General features: G+C 46.3%; 1 long non-coding RNA gene across 1 annotated transcript in view; it reads left to right on the top strand.

Annotated features, from left to right (window-relative positions):
• Positions 1 to 145: 145 nt before the first annotated feature.
• Positions 146 to 18,372, top strand: part of LOC122155984 — a 27,867-nt gene continuing 9,640 nt past the window's right edge. The window contains exons 1-3 of the long non-coding RNA XR_006167350.1: positions 146 to 230; positions 14,796 to 14,892; positions 17,299 to 17,466. This is a non-coding gene — a long non-coding RNA (uncharacterized LOC122155984). The remainder of the gene's footprint in view (positions 231 to 14,795; positions 14,893 to 17,298; positions 17,467 to 18,372) is intronic.

Raw genomic sequence — 18,372 nt, 5'->3', positions numbered from 1 at the left:
CAAATTAGGGCAGGAAGCCTTCAGCTCCTGTAGCAAAAATGCTGAATCATGGCCTGACTGATTGATCACCTGGTGGGAAGGCAGGGCCTCCCAGGGGAGCTCAGGTGTTTGCAATGTATCTGAGTGACCAGGAGTGGAGCCAAGATCCACCCCTTCCCAGACCTCATTAAGGGTTGGCAATGGAGGTGAGGGTCTCTCTGGAGATCCTGCCTATTGGAGACCTTCTAAAGGTAAGCTGGTTTTATTCCTCTGTGTCTGCAGCTACTGTGTTTGGGCTGGTTCTTGTTTGCTGCAGCCTAGGGTTGTGCCACCCTGCTTCTATTGCTGTACTTTCCATAACGTTATAGTATTACAGCTCTGTCCTCTGTCATTTCACATTCAGCTAGTCCTGCAGAAGGCCTGAATAGTCCCTGTATCTGCTTGCAGCCTGCAATGTCTTTTCTTTTTGTCTGTGTGTCAAAGAGGTCTAGGGATTTCTAAGCTGAACCAGAAAACAGTATGTTTGGACCCTGAGATTGCTGGAAAATACGAGTTTTGGCAAGATACAAGGTGCTAGGGAAGGCCAACAGCCTATTGGAGGCAGCCAATGAGGTGGCATGTGGGGAGGCTGCAGTCCTGCAAGTTTGTAATCATGTGAAACAAATGTGAATATTTCATGGGTCTGAGAGAAATCCATTTAGCTACAAATTACATTTTGACAATAATCTCTCTCCTAGGCTGAGTTCTAGGCATTGCCAAAGGTGGTTTGGCATTTCAGAGCAAATCAACTTCACACTGACTTGATACCAAATGTGTTGCTTCCTTTACCCTAATCAGACCACACCTCTCTCTCCTTTCTCTCTTGCTAGTGTCAGGAGCTGTACAGACCCAGTTCCTCTCTGTGCATTTGTCCTCCAGAGGCATCCTTGGTATCAGACTGGCATTATTACAGTAGTGTGAATTTCTGTCCTTGTAGTCTTTGAAATCAGAGAGAGGCACGGGTTTTCTTGGCTGTGCTGTCAGTGTCTGTAAGTAACTGTGACAAGCCTTGCCTCATAAAAGCAGTCTCAGATCAGGAAGGAGGACCAGCTTGGCATTAGCCACGAGCAGCAAGTTGATGAGGAGGGGTGGAGGAATTACATGGGGAACAGGGTAGCTATGAGCATAACCAGCTCTGGTCTCTCCAGCTGCGACAGCTGTTTTCCTGCAAGACACAACGATAGCACTGATAAGTGTTTCTTAAGAGTGACTATAGCTGCCTTGCCTTGATCTCAGAAGCACAGTTTTTGCATGAGATGGGCTCACTGGTCAATCAGTAAAAAAGATTTGCTTAATCTTTTCTGCTCAGACAGCAATGATGTAAGTCAGACAAACGGATTCAACCCCTGTGAAGATGGGTAAAGACCAAGAGTTTGAATGACTTGTATAATGGCACGTGGGGAGCTGGTGGCCTGAAGCCAGACTGCCCTTAGCACAAGTCCACGGTCTTCAGCTAAGGGTCAGCTCTCCTGTTACTCTGGCCCTCTGACTGAAGGTTAACTGGAGGTTTGGGCTTCTACAGGAGCCTCTCTGCAAGGAGCTCAAGCCAAACGGTCCCCACCAGCATGGAATGTGTAAATCTCCTTCCTCTGCTAATTCCGCTTAGAAATGCAAATTGGAAGTAGCTGTCAGGAAGGCTGGAAACAAGAGGTATCGCTGCATGCGTTCCTAATGCTTATCACAGGCGGAACTTGGCTTCTTACAAGGACCAAATGCAGCCTTTTCACATCTCCCTTGAGAGAGAGCTTGCAGCAACCGGAAATGCTTTCGTTCCTTCAGCACTGGATGCTCGATGAGTTAGCATCCTCCTAACACCTTGTCCTTTTCCAGGATGCTCAGCCTTCTGCTGTTTTCTTAACATACTGAATGAAGGGATTAAATTCTTTTGTATCTCGGTGGTATAAGTGGAAATAAATAGAAAAATGCTTGGCTTCCACCCAGAGACAAGATATTTAAATAGTGGAAAGTATGTGTGTATTTTTGGGCTGGTGTGCTTAGATCTCCACAAATATTTTCAGTTGCTTCCCTGCACTCGTGCACAACCATCCCATGCCATTCATCTCATTCTCCCATTCCCCACTTGTAAATTCATTTAGGAAGGGCTGACAGACTTCAGTTTGTCTACTGTGAGATTTCAAGCCTGCTGCTTAATGTCGTGTGAGACAGGATCTCGCAGCAGTGAGCTGTGAGGAGAGGAAGGCTTCTGAGAGCTGTGATGCACCCTATCGTTCAAGGCCAGTTGGATGGGACTCTGGCAGCCTCATCTAGTGGTTGGCAGAGCTGCCTGTGGCAGGGGTTGGAGCTCAGTGACCTTTGAGGTCCCCTCCAACCTACACTGTTGTATGGTTCTGTGTATGTGCAGTTCCCTCTCCATACGCTGACGTGTACTTTGAGATGGTGCAGAACAGAGAAAGTCATACAGACAATATTTAATTCATCTATCAGGGACATAATGCATCTCATAGTGACACAGGGAGTCACTGATGTTAAGAGCTCATATTGCTGTACAGAGAAGCTAGAATCAATGCAAATGCAGGGATAGCTAACAAATTATCAAGTCATACACAGCATTAAGCTTAATGCTTGCATAGAATTCTTAATTAGAGAGTGTAATATGAACTGACATTTCTTTTTCCACGTATCTAAGGTTATGTTGTGATAAGCTGCAGAATTGGCCAGCACCTGCTTTAAGGGAAATGACAAGGCTAGCATCAGGCTTTCCACCTGAAATAAGCATTTTTCTGATTTTTTTTCACACTCTCAATTCCTTTGTCTAAGTGTGGTGCTGATACTGATGTGAAATTTCAATTTCATGAAAAGACAACAGGGCCAGAGAACACGATACAGCAAACTGTGAGAGCTTTGATCTTCAACTGTCTAGTTTGATAGTTTCCCAAATGTACTTTATCTCTGCATCTGAGGTTTCCTGTGCTCAGTTTACGTAGGCTCTGACTTGATTCAGAAACTAAAAGCTCAGACACTTTTAAAATTTGAAGCATTAATGTCCTCGTGCCCTTGAGGGCCATTTCCAACCTTAAAAGCCAGGTTCCAGAACTACTGAACTCAAGTGATTTCACTTTAAAAGTGCTTACTCTTTACAGCTTCCTGAGAGTGATGATAAAAGCCAGGTTAGAAAGTATAACTTCCAACCACATTTTGCAGGCGTTCTGGCCAAAACTTAAAACAGAGAGCATTTTTACGTGCGCAGCCAGAAGAAGAAACACTCTGCTGTTTTTGTTCGTCAGTCTCAGCACTGCGAAATTCAAATGCCAATAAATTTGCTTCAGAAAACTCTGAGTAGCTAAAAAAGATCGGGTACAGGCTAGGACTGAATGCAGAAGCAGGACATGTGGTGCATCCCAGATATGAAATGCAAATGGAAATATGACCAGCTTTTTTTCTTTTTTTTTTTTTTTTCTTTAAGGGTTCCTAAATGATACCCCAGGCTCACAGTGGTGCATCGATAGGGCTGTGATGTTTGAGCTGAGGTACCCCCAGCAGTGTTTGTGTCTGTGTGGTGCTCTGTGCTTCTGAGAGAGGCATTCAGACCCGTGCTGTGGCTCAGCCTGCCAAGCAGGAAATGTATACACGCGTGTGAGTGTGTGCGTATCCTTTTGGAGCAGAAATCTGACATTACCGAGCTAAAAAGTGACAGTTACTCATTAAATAAACAAATAAGCAGGTAAAACTGCAGCTGTGTGGCTGCCCCTGGTGGCTTGGCAACAATGAATGGGGTTTTCAGTGCACTGGCCCCAAGTATTGGGTATCACTGCAGGATTTCTCTGTTCGCTTAGTGAATAGCCTTCAGTGAGCGTCCTCATCTTGGGAAAAACCCCAGGACCCCATTAAGTGGTTGAGCCAGCCACAGACATGGGAAGACTTCCAAAGCAGAAACAGGAATAGCTGCAGGATGGAGCTCAGAGGAGTGTCTGCTGTGCTGTGATTTGAGAGCTGTGAGCTGAACGGTCAGCAGATCTGCTGCTCTGGGGCCGGTGACCGGGCTGCGAGTCATCTGTGTGCCTTTTGGTGAGTGGGAGAGCGACATGGAGGGGTTGGGGCAGCCCGTTTGGCGAGACAAGTGCCCCTTTGCAAGGGTGCCAGCCGTACCGTTTAGATACAGTGTCTGCAATAGAGCTGAAACAGCTGTGCTGCCACCTGGGGCCAAAAGCACCACGCGCCTGGGAACGAAGTCCTCAGCGTGAGCAAAGTCCTCACACTTACTCCTGCCTTTGCACTGAGCTCTGCAGGGCTGTGATGTGCAGGGGAGGTTGCAAAAAACATCGAGTCTCTTCAATTTGAAAGCTGCAGCACACAACACATCTGCAGTACTGCAGTTGTTCTTCCCCAGGCTTGGAATCCATTTGGAATCAAGTAGGAGAAGACTGGAGAGGAGCAGCCTTTTGGGTGCCAGCAGTTTCCATTCTCCAGGTGCCTGGTGTAAAATCCTGGCTCTGCTTAAGTCAGTGGCAAAAATAAAATACACACAAAAAAAACCCCACCTACTTTACATTTAAGGGGAGCCAGGATTTGTCTCCTGGGATTTGCAGGGTTTAACTGGCAGCACCTCAGGGCCTGGCACCCAAAGTGCCCTGTTGCCTGGTGACTCCCTAAGGCAAACTTTCAGCAGTCTTTCTTCCTCCTTCATCCCCATCAGGAAGACACTAGACGCAATAATGTCAGCTTCAGCCCATAAAAAGAGATTTATTATCCTGCACTGTGTGCCAGCTCTCCGAATCTGTCTTGAAAGGGCTGTGTTTGAAACAGAAGCCATGCTGCACGGTCACAAGTGGGTGAGTGAGGAGCAAGAGCATCCTGCTGGCAGCCAGGACATGGGACGTGTGGGTAGTGGGGGCCTTGCCCTGCTTCAACCACCAGCCTGGCTGAGAAGGCATTTCATTTAGAATTCCTTGGATATCTGTGTAGAGACAGAGGAAAGTTGTGCCTCCAGCAGTCTGTTCATCCCATCCTGAGGAGTGCCATTTCCATTGCCTCCTGACAGCAGGAGGACCCCAGCATCACTCGTTCTAACCTCAGCTTGTAACCTTTTTTCCTATGGCTGACGGCCAAGTCATTTCTGTCACTTTGACCTTTGCAAACTTGCCTGGAAAATAATAAAGCATATATCTAGAAGGAGCAAGCAGTTCTGACTTTAAAAATAACTAATTGGCAGAGACGTTTCCTCAGCCACGTTTCATTCATTTTTGACAGCTTACTGGGTTTCAAGCTGGCAGCGGTTCTTTCCGATACTAAGTTGAATTTCCAAAGATTAAAAGGCTGAAAGGGTGCCTATGTAATACCATACAAGAGAAAAAGGTCCTGTAACAAAGAAGCGTCCCTGGAACGGCTGTGTTTTCAGAATCCACTCGCATACATAACATTTTAAGAGCTGTCACCATCAGAGCTCGTTTTATGGCCAGTTCCTGAAGGAAGTGGTTGTAAAGATGTGGCATGAAGAGCAGAAAATCCAGGTGCTGAGCAGAGAGCTTTTGAACTTGCAGCAAATGCGTGATGCTTTTTTCTAACCAGAACAACTGCTGTTTGTGACCATCTGAACTTTGAGCTACAAGAAAATGTCTTTGGGGTTCGTAAGGCTGATATCCTGTCTCTAACCACAGCCTGTACCAGACACTTCAAAGGCAGAGAATACAAGAAACTCTGTATTGAAATCATCTGCTAGTAGGGGAAATTTCTTCCCAGCAGCAGACAGTTTGTCATTGATTTATCCCCTCAAACAGGGAAGTTTATGTGCCTTCTTGGGGGAAAAAAATCCGATTGAATGCAACAGCGATGTGAGTTGATTCATTAAGCCTAACAAATTTTTATTTGAGATGCATTTGATTTCTCTGAAATACGATAGCAACCCTTCTACTGTTTGCTCTGGAGATTCCTGTAGTGCCAGATTGGTAGTTTGAGGTTTTTTCCCAGCCTGTTTTTTGTACAGATAGCCCAAAAAATGTGATGATGTTTGGGAGCTGCGGCCCTTTGTAAGCAGCTATGTTGCAGATGATGATGTCTCCTCCAAAACCTCCTCTTGGCAAGTGTTTCTAATCCCCTTTTATGGATCCTTTAGGTTATTATTTTCTTTTTATTATTGTTGAGATGATATTGTGTTCTTATTGTTGTTTGGCTTCTCTGAAGCCTCCCGTGTGTCAAAGACAAAGAATAGATTTGAGGGTATAATGCGGATAGTGGAAAGGAAGCAAATACATAATTTTCTTGATTTGTTAGACTGCTGTTGTCAGGTAATTTAAATGTGGCCATGCAGTAGCTGTAAATATAAGCTAGGATAAATTGGGTATCCATGCTGAAGGTGTAAACTCTGTATTTATCTCCTGAGTAAGATGCCTTTGTTCCAAGAGGTGCTGAATGTCTTCACTTTTTTTCTGAAACACGTTGGATTTCCTAGATGGCTAGGTGTAAAATACTGTATCTGCTGAGGTCAATGACAGATTTCCCACTAGCTTCAGTAACATTTAGCTGCCTCCAACACGCAGAGTCAGCAGACTATTGGCAGATGTCTTTGTAAGAGCAGAGAGCAGAACCAAAATGCCTCTTGTGTTTGTCCAAGTTTTGTGCAAAGCTCTTCTATGCATTTTCCCGTCTCCAGTGAAGAAATACAAGACACCTCCTCAGCATGAGTTGCCATCACAATCTATTCAAAGGTCACCTTTTCAGTCTCAGCCACAAGGAACACAAGTGGGAGAGTTGCTCTGGGTGAAACAAGGCCTAGGCAGGAGCTCAGCCACATCGCCAAAGGCGGATCTGATGCAGCGGCTCATCAGTTGGTGTTCAGATCCTACCTTAACCCTTCTGATTTGATTGCTTAGCCGGGTCTAACACGATGCACATGATCAGCCTCTCTAAGCCAGGCTGTAGACAGCTGAAAATAGTCACTAAGGTTTTTTACAACGTGGGTCCTGAGGCTCTGTGCCTCATTGAGTTTAAACACAGCTCGGTGTAAGAAGGCACAAGCAAATTCAACTTTGGCTTGCACTCTGAAGGATTTGTATTCGCACAGTTAATCTTCTGCTTGTCCTACTCCCGTATTGGTTCTTGAACCTCACGGCTGGTGAAAAGCAAACTGAAGTCCTGAAGAAATTAATTTCCTATGGGCTTCATAAAAGTAGGCAGCTGGGCAAAAAGAAGAGCTGTTAGTACTGTCACTGAGGCAAAGCAAAGTGTGAGCTCATCCCTGATTAGACACCAGGAAAACAGTGTGGGAAAAGACTTGCTGAGAATGCCCTACCTGTGGATGAGCCCTCAGCTGGCAGTCATGCCTGACTGGGCACTGGAGATCCACTCCACAAGAGCAGCTTTGCTTTTACACCATATCTCTTTTAAACAGCCAGTCATGCTCAGACACATCCTTTGGAAACCAAGCCTTGTTGTTTTCATCGCTTGTAGAATACTTGTTTTAACATATACCAGTGCTATCTGTGAGGGAAGTGACATGTTTTCCCATTCAGGGCAAAGAAATGTGTCAAGTAATGCCCTGGTTTTTTTCGGTCTGGCTCTAGCAGCTAAAGGGTCCGCTTCACTATTTGTTGATTCAGCTGAGAGCGTCAACTGTCTGCAGTGCTGTAGGTGGATGATCTGCTTCTTTTTTGTTGCCAGCTTGAAGTCTGCTTTCACCTTCTGTTTTCCTCACACTCAGGCGCATCAGTACAACTATCTTTCCATCTATGAAATTAAATTATTGTAGTTGGAACGGCAGTGTTTACAAGAGATTACCTATGGCTTTTATTTGCATGATGAGATTCCTGGGCTCCAAACGGCTTAAAATGTCTGAGTCTTGCTAATAATAACAACCCAAAGGGAACGGTCCCACTGACTGTATGTAGGCCAAACTTAATAAGTTAACACACTCAGCTAATGACATAGCATGTAGAGCCAAATAAATATGACTGCGTGTTAAGATAGCCACTGGCTACCAAAGCTCTGATCGGCTTCACAAATTAAATAGCACAGAATTGCCAGTGCTTAGACTTCGGATTTCCAAAAAGCCACACTGAGACCAAAGGCAACAGTGATTTCTGAAGAAATGCCCATCTTTCTCTGTTAATATCTACACCAAACCCGTGGCTCGGGGGGTCACTGATTTCAGAAGCAAACATCTGGGATGTGTTCCCTCTGGCTGCAGGCTGGTACTGCTTGAGTTGCCCAACTGAAGACTGTTCCCATGCTCCCCTTTGCAGAGCAGAGTCCAGCTTATGGAAATGTCACTGCTGACTTGGGAAGCTTCAGCTGCACGCCTCACTGCATTGTTTGGGCTCATGTGAGCCAAAGCTAGCATAAAAGCTCTTAAAAAAAGGGGCCCTGGAAATGTCAGAGGGAGCCCCTGTTCATGTAAAGGACGAAAGCCATGTTGTCGTGGCTGAATTCCAGCATCTATCCTTGTGTGTTCAAGCGGATGATGGAGGTTTTCTTGTGATGGCTCCCAAACCGGGTGCTCTTTTACAGCCAATAAAGCTAAGTGAGTGTGCCTTCATTTTGCTGTGGGCTCAGCATGTACAAAGGGCTTACAGTAAACTGTTAATTGGTGGCTGCCTGAGTGCATGTGTGAGCCTTCGCTTTGCCCATCTGTACAATGAGGGCACGAGAGGGGTCCCTTCCTTTTTGACCCTTTTGTCTAGTCTGGCTTGGCTGTAAGAGCTTCCAGACGGAGGCTGTTACCACATGGTTGCATACTGTCTACTGGGATGGGGACCCTGGTCCCAGTGGTAAATAACAGCCTTCATCATCTACTCTCACATTAATAAAATACAACCAGCAGAGTGATCTGAGTCATCTATCAAATAACCCACAGCTCCACCCGCGTGCAGCTCCTCCATATGAATCCTGAGGTTAATTTAAAAAAGAGTCTAAGGAATGGTGAGCTCAGGGTGACTTTGGTTGAGTGCTGAAGATTGATGTATCCTCACAAGCTCTCTGTGCTGTTTCTCCACGCTGGGGTTTTGCATGGTTCCTGGCCAGTCTCTGAAAGGCCGGGGCTGGGTTCCTAGCCACGCTGTGTGAGCTGTGCCAAACTGCAGGTTTAAATATTCATTGCATTCTTCACATGCCAAATCATCTAAGTTGGAAAGCAGGAGCCTAAGATTTTGCAAAGCTGCTTTTGCACGTAAAGACTATTAAAAATTCATCAGGACAAGGAAAAAACAACAACATTGCCAGTAGTAGAGAACTTTATGTTGACTTGGCTAACGCTGTGTGGGGCTAAGTTGGATCTAACCCGCATTAATCCACTTAAATGGAAGGGTGAGCCTGATCCAGTAAAAGCAATAAATCCTCTTTAGAGCTGACCAGACTATAGGAGATTGGGGCTGAATTGCAAACAGTTGGCAGGAGGTAACTGGATGGAGCCTGAATTTCCAATGTGCCAGGTAATTTAACCCGTGGCATCCCTCTTCACCCATCTCTCAGGAGTGGATCCCTGTGCTGTTGGCCCCAGAGGAGCGATGATAGACAGCGGGGCAGGCAAACTCCAGGCTGAGGCAGAGCTGGAAAGCTCCAAACAGCTCTCCCATACCGCAGGGAGTGGGTAGCAGGGTTAGCCCAGACAGCTCAGGGAACAGGGGTACGATGCAGGAAGGAAAGATGGAGCTTACATGAGCTCCTGCCTTGCTTGGAGGCAGTCTGAAGATACCAGGAGAGCCAGGCACCATCTTGCTCTGGGTGAGGGTCCAACTGTGTCCACATCTAAGGCTGAACCGGCGCAGGAGTAAATGAACCTGCATGCCTGGGAAGTGGCTGCGGCTACCGGACAGCAATTTTCTCAAGGCTGACCCAAGGCATGGAACTAAATCCAGACAGGGTGAATAGCTCCGTTTCCTTATTCCTCTGAGAAGCTGGGCCTGAATATGAAAGGCTGTTTAACACTTTGAAGCCACCCACAGTTCTGTCTTTGCCTCCCACACAAACTCCAAGGAACTGACTCATTCCCACCGTATTTTCAGCTGCGCGTAGATCCTGCTCTCAGCCGGGAAGATCCCCGTGCAGCCGAGCCAATGAAACACACATTGTGACTTCAGTTAGCTGGGCTTGAAAGGGTTTCTCTACGCCGACTAACAGTCAACAGCGTCTGAAGGCATCTGGCCCGCTTGAAAGTGGAGTAAGAACCATATTCTTTGGTTAGCTGTGTAATTTATGCCTCGTCTGCTGCTCCTTACTCATGATGCTTCCTTATGTTGACTGTTAAATAGCTGTCTGTGAAAATAAGTGATGCTGTCATCCGCCGTTAAATGGAAAGAAGTCTGCTCCACGAGCATGCACTCACCTCTCCTCTCCCCCTCTCTGTGGCAAACATGTTGCCTCTCTCTGTGGGGACTCTGGGTTTTGCAGCACTTTAAGAATGTGAGCAATACGCACAGCTCTCAGTGGTTCCTAACTCCAAAAAAGCAGCAAGCTTTTCTTGCAAGGCGAGAGACCGTGCTGTTCCCCTGCCCCCTGCCAACCTGGTGAGCTGAAATGCTCTTTCCAATTTGGATGGATGTCCTGACATCCCTGGAGTTCTAGCTCGCTAATTCTCTCAGTGCTGGGGAAAACAACTCACTTCTTGCTGACATCACGTTGTCCTCCTGCTATGTCTTATCCACTGTGAGTCTTTACAGCTTCATGCTATGCCTGAACAATTACACCCACGTTTTGGCTGAGAAACAGAGACAGATGAAGGCAGCTAGAATTAGGACATGGGAGACCTGCCTTCCATTTTCCTGTTCTTCTCACCAAGCTCATTTCTGCTGTCTTTTTCCCTGCTGGGTAGCAGGTCTCTAGCAAATACCTGCAAGGTCACTGCCTTGCACCTTTTCCCTGCTTCTCTGTAGAACTATCTGTGGGCTATTTGGACTCTGCACCACTTCTGCATGCCATGACACCACAGCACTCTCTTTGCAGATTAATCTTTGCACATTTTTGAGCATAATCCTGTTCACTATATTGTTATAGAAGATGGGGAGTGTAAACACCCTCTCTGATGCAAAGGAGGTAGCAATAGACTCAAAGAAGGAGGAGGAGATGTGAAAAGGCACACGTTATTTTCAGCATGCTACATTTGCCTGCCTTCATGCAACTTTCTGAGCGTTTGCCCCCCTCTGCAAAAATCTGGGGCAAAAGCCTGGCTCCTGTCTGCACTATTGGCTGCCCAGGTGAGGAATTTACCTCTGTCACCACCTGAGAACTGAGCAGTGTGAAAGCCTGCTCTTCCATCCTGCTGGCACCGAGCTGGCTTCCATCAACCACAGGGAGCTGCTGGGAGCCCAGAGCCCTGACCCACTCACTATGGCCACTATGAGCTGGGACATGAATAAACAAAACAGAGATAAAGGAGAGGCTGGGCTGAAAGCAACAGCTGTTTCCTATGGTCTCATGAGTAAATTCAGACTCCTCTCGCTGAGGGGCTGTGCTTTTTGTCCTTATGCAAAGGAATGAGTGAGAGTGCCTTTCTGGTACAGCAGGGTGGGACTTGTTTACCGTGAAACATGAGGGAGCAGCTCAAAAGGGTTTAAGAAAGAAAAACATCTCTTTTAAAGTGTATTTATTTCAGGTAGTTCCAAAGCTTCTAGCTCTGTTATCTTGCTCCAGCTGTGACTCCGGGAGCAGAATTACATCCTGTGCTTGCATGTGTCAATGAAACAACAGAGAGCAAAGTCTTTGGCCCCAGATAGCCTTTTGCTGACTACAGATGAGCTCTACTGTAGATCTGTTTGGATCCTGATGTAACGTTATATAAGCCATTTGGATTTTTAATACCTACATTAGTAGAAGGAGCAAAATCTCCTCTATGTAATTAAGCAGAAGTTTTGGCTTGAGCCTGGGAGAGGCTGTTGTTATAATGCCTCTCTAAAGCCAGGCTTGAGGGAACAGTTCTGCTCTCCATCCATGGAGCTGAGAGGAGAGCTTAGTGAGGAGAGATGGATTTTCCTGGTACTTCCCTTGTGTAAGCTCATTCTGTCTGTGTGGAAATCAAGTGCCCTTCTTCTACACAGCAACAAAGCCTTTGGGTATTTTCACAATAAGAGAAAATTCTAACATCGTAATCTGGGAACTAGAGAAATGCAACCTATCTTAACCCTTTCAGTTACCAGGTTACAGTGCCTGAAAACCCTTTGCCAACTCTCTTCACCTTAACTTGTTGAGGAAGAGGGTTGTTCTTGTGGGTTTTGTTTCTTTTTTTCTTTTCCCAAAGGGATGATTTTTTCGTGCTATGCTCGACAAACCATCCTCAAGCTGATGTAACAAGGCCCCAGACTGTCTGCATGGCCTGGCCACTTCTGTTTACATGTACAAAACCTGCAACAAATTTGGATTCCAGATTAGCCTGTCCCTATTCCCCCTGTGCCTCCCAGCTGCAGAAAGGTGGCTGCAAACTGCAACCATTTGCTCCTAGCAGCGCTGGCATTGTCAATGCACAGGCCTTCCCCGTCGAAACAAAACCACAACCGTTTGAACTGGTCCCATTTTTATGTTATTTTTTTATTTCTTTTGAAGCAGGTAGTATCTGTCTTACCATTTGTATTAGCTGACCCTGGTATAAGTCCCCCAGTTGCCTCTGCCTTGTGGAGGTGAGGCCCTTAGCCTCAGCTGCAATGCAATCCAGCACAGCTGGGCCTGCTGGGCAGCACTTGGGGTCAGGGCAGCCACAGCTGCACTGAGTTTGGTGCTCTCTGGGGCAGCTGTGGGGTGCTTGTGCTGCTAGCACATGAAATACATTGGGAGAACAGGTCCCTTTGGCCCCATTTCCTTGCTGGTTGAAGTGGTGAGTGACAAACTGGAGTCTTGATATTCTATTTACTGTGTTCCTGTTATCTATATCTTCCTTTGTTTTTGTTTTTTTTTTTTTTTTATGGGGGAGAAGGGAAGTAAAATCCCCAGGAAAGTGAAATCCAAGAGTAATCAAGCCTTAAACGCTTCATGCTTTGTATGTTTAAAATGACTGCTACATTGCTTTAGAACAAACTTATGTGCATAGAAATAAACTGCTGATGTTTTAGAATGGGGTTGATAGGCTTTTTAAGGTTTAATATTAGCTGGAACTCAAATAGATCCCTTCATCATTTCCTTTTGTATTTCTCATTTCTATTTTTCACCAAGTCTTGCCCATCTCTGCTTTCCTGAGGCTCTTTTTTGTTTATCCTACACGATTTCCTTCCTTCCTTCAAGTCCAGACCCCTTTGCTCCCCTGGGGCTTCCTATGATAGCTAGGCACTAATCATGTACTTCTGCCCCAGAAGCTCAGATAGAGGCTTCCTCCCCCTGCTTCCAGTCAAAGGAGGATGTAAGGCATAATGGTAATCTTAAACAACACTGCTATTCATTGTTTGGGAGATCTGGGAAATATCCTTGAATTCAGCTTGCTAAATTAGCTGCTTCTTGAGTAACCCACAGCTGCTGCGTATCTGTCCCATTACATTTTACAAAAATGCAGCAGTTCTCATTACATACAATATTCTCTCGACATATGGACCTTCCATTAGTTTATGTCTCTGTGTCGCTCCGTTGCCATGAATGTATACACAGAAACATTTTCTTTTGTACTTAAGGAAAAAAAAAAAAAATATCAAACCCAACAATTCTTGAGAACAGATTAAAGACAGGCACTCGCAATTATTCAGATGGAGGAAAGATGTTGCAGTGCCTTAGAATACAGCCTCTGTCGGGAGCCAATACTTAGATTAAAATGTTGCTTCTGGCAGTAAAAGTGCAACTACTCGCAGTTTCCAGGCTTCGTCCTGCACATGGATATATCTCCCTTGAAGTTGGCAGGCGTCTTCTTGTGCATGCAGATCCTGGAAGGCAGATGGACCAGCAGCGTAAGGTGATGCACAACCATCTATCTGAGGTGCCTGAGGAGGCAGCAGTGTGATTTTTGGATTTGGTCTGGTGTCTTTTCTCTTTCCTAGTGGTTCACAGAGGAACTTGGTTTGGAGAAAAATGGATTTCTGGCATTAGTGGATTTACACTCCCTACCCTTTAACAACTTCTCCAGCATAAGAACTTGAACAAACCTTGGGGATAAAGGCTTTTCTCTCTCCTCCCTCTTGTGCCCTTTCCTCAGCTTTGTTTCTCAAGTGAAGCTATGTCCTTGAGGAAAACCCAGACCTCCATCTGTGCTCTGCTCCCCTTCAAACTGCTGCTTCCAGGGCGGTGTAAGCCACGATGCATCCATTACTTTTAACAAAATTGCAGTGCTGGGACAAGCAAAATAAAGTTTTCCTTAGCTCCCTGGAGCACTGTTGGACACCTTCTCCTGCCTAGGGCTTATTTCATTTCCTTCAAGCACCTGGCCAGGGGTGAGCAATGGCTGTGCTCTACCAATGGCACAAAAGTGCTCTGTGGCTACGGGCTGATTGCTGCCACATCTCTCGGACCACAGGAGGGCAGCCCACAGCCTCTGAAGAGCACCTGAGCACCTGCTCTGCAGCGAGGGCCGGCAGATATGCTTGTAGTGGTCTTGACTCTGTGATCGTGATCGGTAGGCCAGAACCATGTGGCTCAACACTGTTCTTCCACCTAGCACAAGCTCTCTGTTTTCCATCGCTCCTTCTGTCTGCCTTATTTTTCTTTTCCTGAATTGCATTGATCATACTCTGTTGTCTCTTGCCGTGAGCTGCAGACTTGCTGCTTTAAGTTTGAGGCTCTAGATTTGTCTCATTCTCCAGGATGTTGCTGGGTTTGATCTTGCCTGCTTCATTAATGTGATTTCACGGCTCCCAAGTAACATTCCAAATGAAACATGAATAATGAACTCTGCTCTGATGCTGGCTCCTCTTTCGTCCCTTTAGAACTGAACTACAAACATGCTTTCGCAAACCTCGGAAAAGGTATCCACCTGTCTGCAGATTTGGCCTGCGTTACTCCTGCATCTGAGCCTCCTGCAAGGTAAGCTCGTGGCCAGCATGTGCTCAGGGCCCTGTGCTGCTGGAGGAGAGGGTGACCCCACAGGAGCTGCAGAGCAGCTGGGAGCCTGTATCTGTGTGGTGATATGCATTGGTGAACTGCTTGTGCTGGGTGGCTGCTTTCTACTGATTCATGCAGGACAGGGTGCAGGATATCCCCAAGAACTGCCCAGCTGTGTGCAAACCAGTCAGATGGGAGAGGCTGAGGGTGCTGCTGTGACTTCTGGTAGTCCCTGAGGTGCTTAATCCTTGTGATAAGGGGGTATCTCCTTCCCTTAAGATGAGAGATCCTTCTCACAGAACAGAGGGTTTGGGTTTCCGTTCAGTGGCCTCTAAATTCTTTGTCCAGAGCCCAGCAGCGTCTCTTCCTGGAGTCACTTAGGCCCATTCCTTTAGAAGTCATCCGTGATTGTGTTAGTATTTGTGCATAAATGAATATTAATGGTGAATGTGGTCTGACTACTGGGCCCATTTCCTCCCGCAGCTGTTTTTGTGTGAGACCCGATCCCCAAACATCTTGTGCACACATCTTGCAGCCTGGCTCTGCAGGCGAGCTCAATGGGGAGCGCGTTGCCTTGCTGGTGAGGCCTGTTGTGGTTTCGGCACGGACGGAACACATAGCTGCCGAGTGCTGTCAGGGTCTCAGCAGCCCCACATTTGCCTTACAGCAGACATTTAGGTACCCAGAGAACTTGTGGTTCAATTGGAAAATAGCTCATCTGCCCAAGGCCTCTCAACATGAGTGAGGCTGCAGCTAAACTGGAGTTTGGGGGGGGCTGGATGCTGGGTTTTGCCGCTTCAGCTGGCAGTGAAGGCCCACCTGCAGCTCAGGGGGAAGTTACAGCTTCAGCTCTCAAACTGAGCACCAAATCAACTATCGATGGCACTTCTATTCGGGCTCTGTGCATGTCTGCATTTCTCCTTTTGTGGATTTGTCCCAGAGAGATTCTTGAGACTGACCGTGGGACTGCTGTAGGAAGATGGTCTTTGGGACAGCAGGCTCTGAGACACAAACCCACATTCCCAACAAGCTGTTCTTAATCATTAAGTGAGCATCACCTTACAGATTGTGGATAATAGATTTATTTAAGTAGGGAAATGACGGTGCTACTCATGTGTCCAAACAAACTACAAGTCCTCCTTTTTGATGTGCGATCCTCACGACCTGCAAGCAGCCTGCAGCGGATGTGTGCTCTCAGAAACCCTGAAGCAAAAAGCTCTGGCCTTCAGAATGCTGTTGGCACAGTGCTTTTCATGAGGGAAGCCTAACGCAGGATGCGCTGCAGGCAGCAGAAAGGTTCCCACTGTCTGAAATCAATCCCAAATCATTTGCCTGGATCTTGGTTTAAATCACACAATCCAATTACAACTTAATCCCATCAATATGAAATAAATGTTCCCACCTTTGGTAATTTTCTCCGTGCGGAAAGCTGCTCTGCAGCACACAGCCTCACGCCTGTCAGTGAGTGTGTATGTTGCGTTCCTGCTGCACAACGGGAAGGGGGGCAGAGGAGGATGGCTGGTGAAACACACAGCTTGAAAATCCTTCTTTTGGCCCAACGTGGGAACGCTCTACAGAGATACTGTCATGGATCCAAGCAGGCTGGGGTTAAACGGTTTCCTCAGCTTTTCTCCCTAAATCAATTTGAATATTCTTGGCAAGCTCTGTTACTATGCATGGTGGGCAGCTGTGATTCAAGCTGGGATTTTTTTTTTCCCCTTTCTACTGTCCCAGTCTTCCTGTCTTGTGCAGATGTGATCCTTTCTCTCTGTCTGCCTAACAGCTAATTATTTTACCAGACCAGCCAATAGTCTGAAGAAAACAGACCACGCATATTCTTGAAAGCAACAACTGTGTTACAATGTTGGGGGGATGGGGAAGAAAAAAAAAAAAAAGTCACTTCCTTCTGACCCACTCCTTAAGCAAACCTCCATAAATAGCATGCATGCTGACTAATAAGGGACCCATCCATCTCCTAAGTTAGTTACCCACCTTTCACAACAGAAATGTACCCTGTGTATTTGGGGAAAGTTGGAGAAAGCCAGCTTGAGTGTACAAGTCATCTTGCTAAGTGCTCTGATCACCAGCGACCCAGAAATGTACGTGCCCATGTTGGTGTGAGAATGTGGATGGCACGTCAGCTGCTCCCCAGAAACTGCCAGGGGTCACTGTGCTCACTGAAATTTCATTCCCAGCCTCTTACAGGCAATTATGCCCTTCTTTAAAATATTGGAATAAGTAATTACTAAAATTAAAATAATTAGCCACTGAGTTTGGGCAGTACTTGTGCAAAGCTGACTGCTCTGTAATAGTCTGTCCCATCCCAGGTGTGAGCTGTTGAGCTATCAGGTGCACCACAATCACAGCGTTGTGTTTTATGGCCCACAGCCTGCTTTGAGAATGCCTACTGGTTTTGCTGGCACAAGAGGAGGAATAGTCCATTCCCAGACAACAGCCATCGCTTGCTGCTGCAACACAGAGGAGAGGTGTGCTGCCTTGCTGACCTTAGCCCCAGGATGAAACCTGTCTGCACCCTGCAACAGCAAAGAACAGCAGGTTAGTGGGGCTCACTCTGCTCTCAAGAGGCTGGTCTGTTCCTTGTGCCTGGGGATGTTGGTTTAAGCTGTGAGTTTACTTGTCGATTTCACAAGTAAAGCAATAGTGTACGCATCCTGAGAGGAAGGAATGAAGGCTCTGAAAGAAAGCATGCACTTCAGGGTGAGGTGGAAGCTGGTCACTACTGTTTGGAAAGTGAAATTAGAGTCTAAGGTGCTAAATGCTGCTGCATTCAGGTTGAGGTCTTTACAGAGATCCTCTGTACCTCTGGTACAAAAGCTGCAGGACCTGAAACAATGCAGAAAATTCCATTGCTTTTATGACAGGCAGCTTTTTTCCTTGGTAACAACTGCAAGCCCCAGTGCAGGGTAAAAACCAAAGCCTTCTCCCACCACGTTCCGTCCACACCAAAGGATCCAGTACTCTAGACATACTCTGTTTAAAATTCTGCACGAGCAAATCCTCAGTTGTAAATGATCATCCTTATTGCACTGAAGGTAAGCAATGTTCAGCATCAGCTGCTTTCATGGATAAGCTGGGACAGTGAATCAGTGAATCCTCCTTACTGCAGAATTGCAGCTCCAAAGCTGTTTTTGAGTAAGCAGTCCACTCCTAGAAGAAAGTTCCTTGCCTCTACAACCTCCTGTAGCATTAACAGAATCAGTACACAGAGCACTACATCCCCACCACACTGCCTCATTCACTTCTCAAGAAACATGAGCAGCGGAGCAGGAACCAAAAAAAACCAAATGTTCCTCACTTCTTTGCTATCTTTTAAAACGTGGTAACAATTTAATTAGTTTTTCATCCTCCAGGGCTGTAAGTTCTTGTATAATTAGATAATGGGTAATGATCATACAACATTTTGTTCTCATATGGTACACGGGTTCCATGACTGAGAATGTT

Source organism: Centrocercus urophasianus, unplaced genomic scaffold, assembly GCF_019232065.1.
Source record: "Centrocercus urophasianus isolate 14NV4802_14NV808 unplaced genomic scaffold, USGS_Curo_1.0 seq_10, whole genome shotgun sequence".
NCBI classification, from domain to species: domain Eukaryota; kingdom Metazoa; phylum Chordata; class Aves; order Galliformes; family Phasianidae; genus Centrocercus; species Centrocercus urophasianus.
This window is presented reverse-complemented; position numbering and strand designations above follow the sequence as displayed.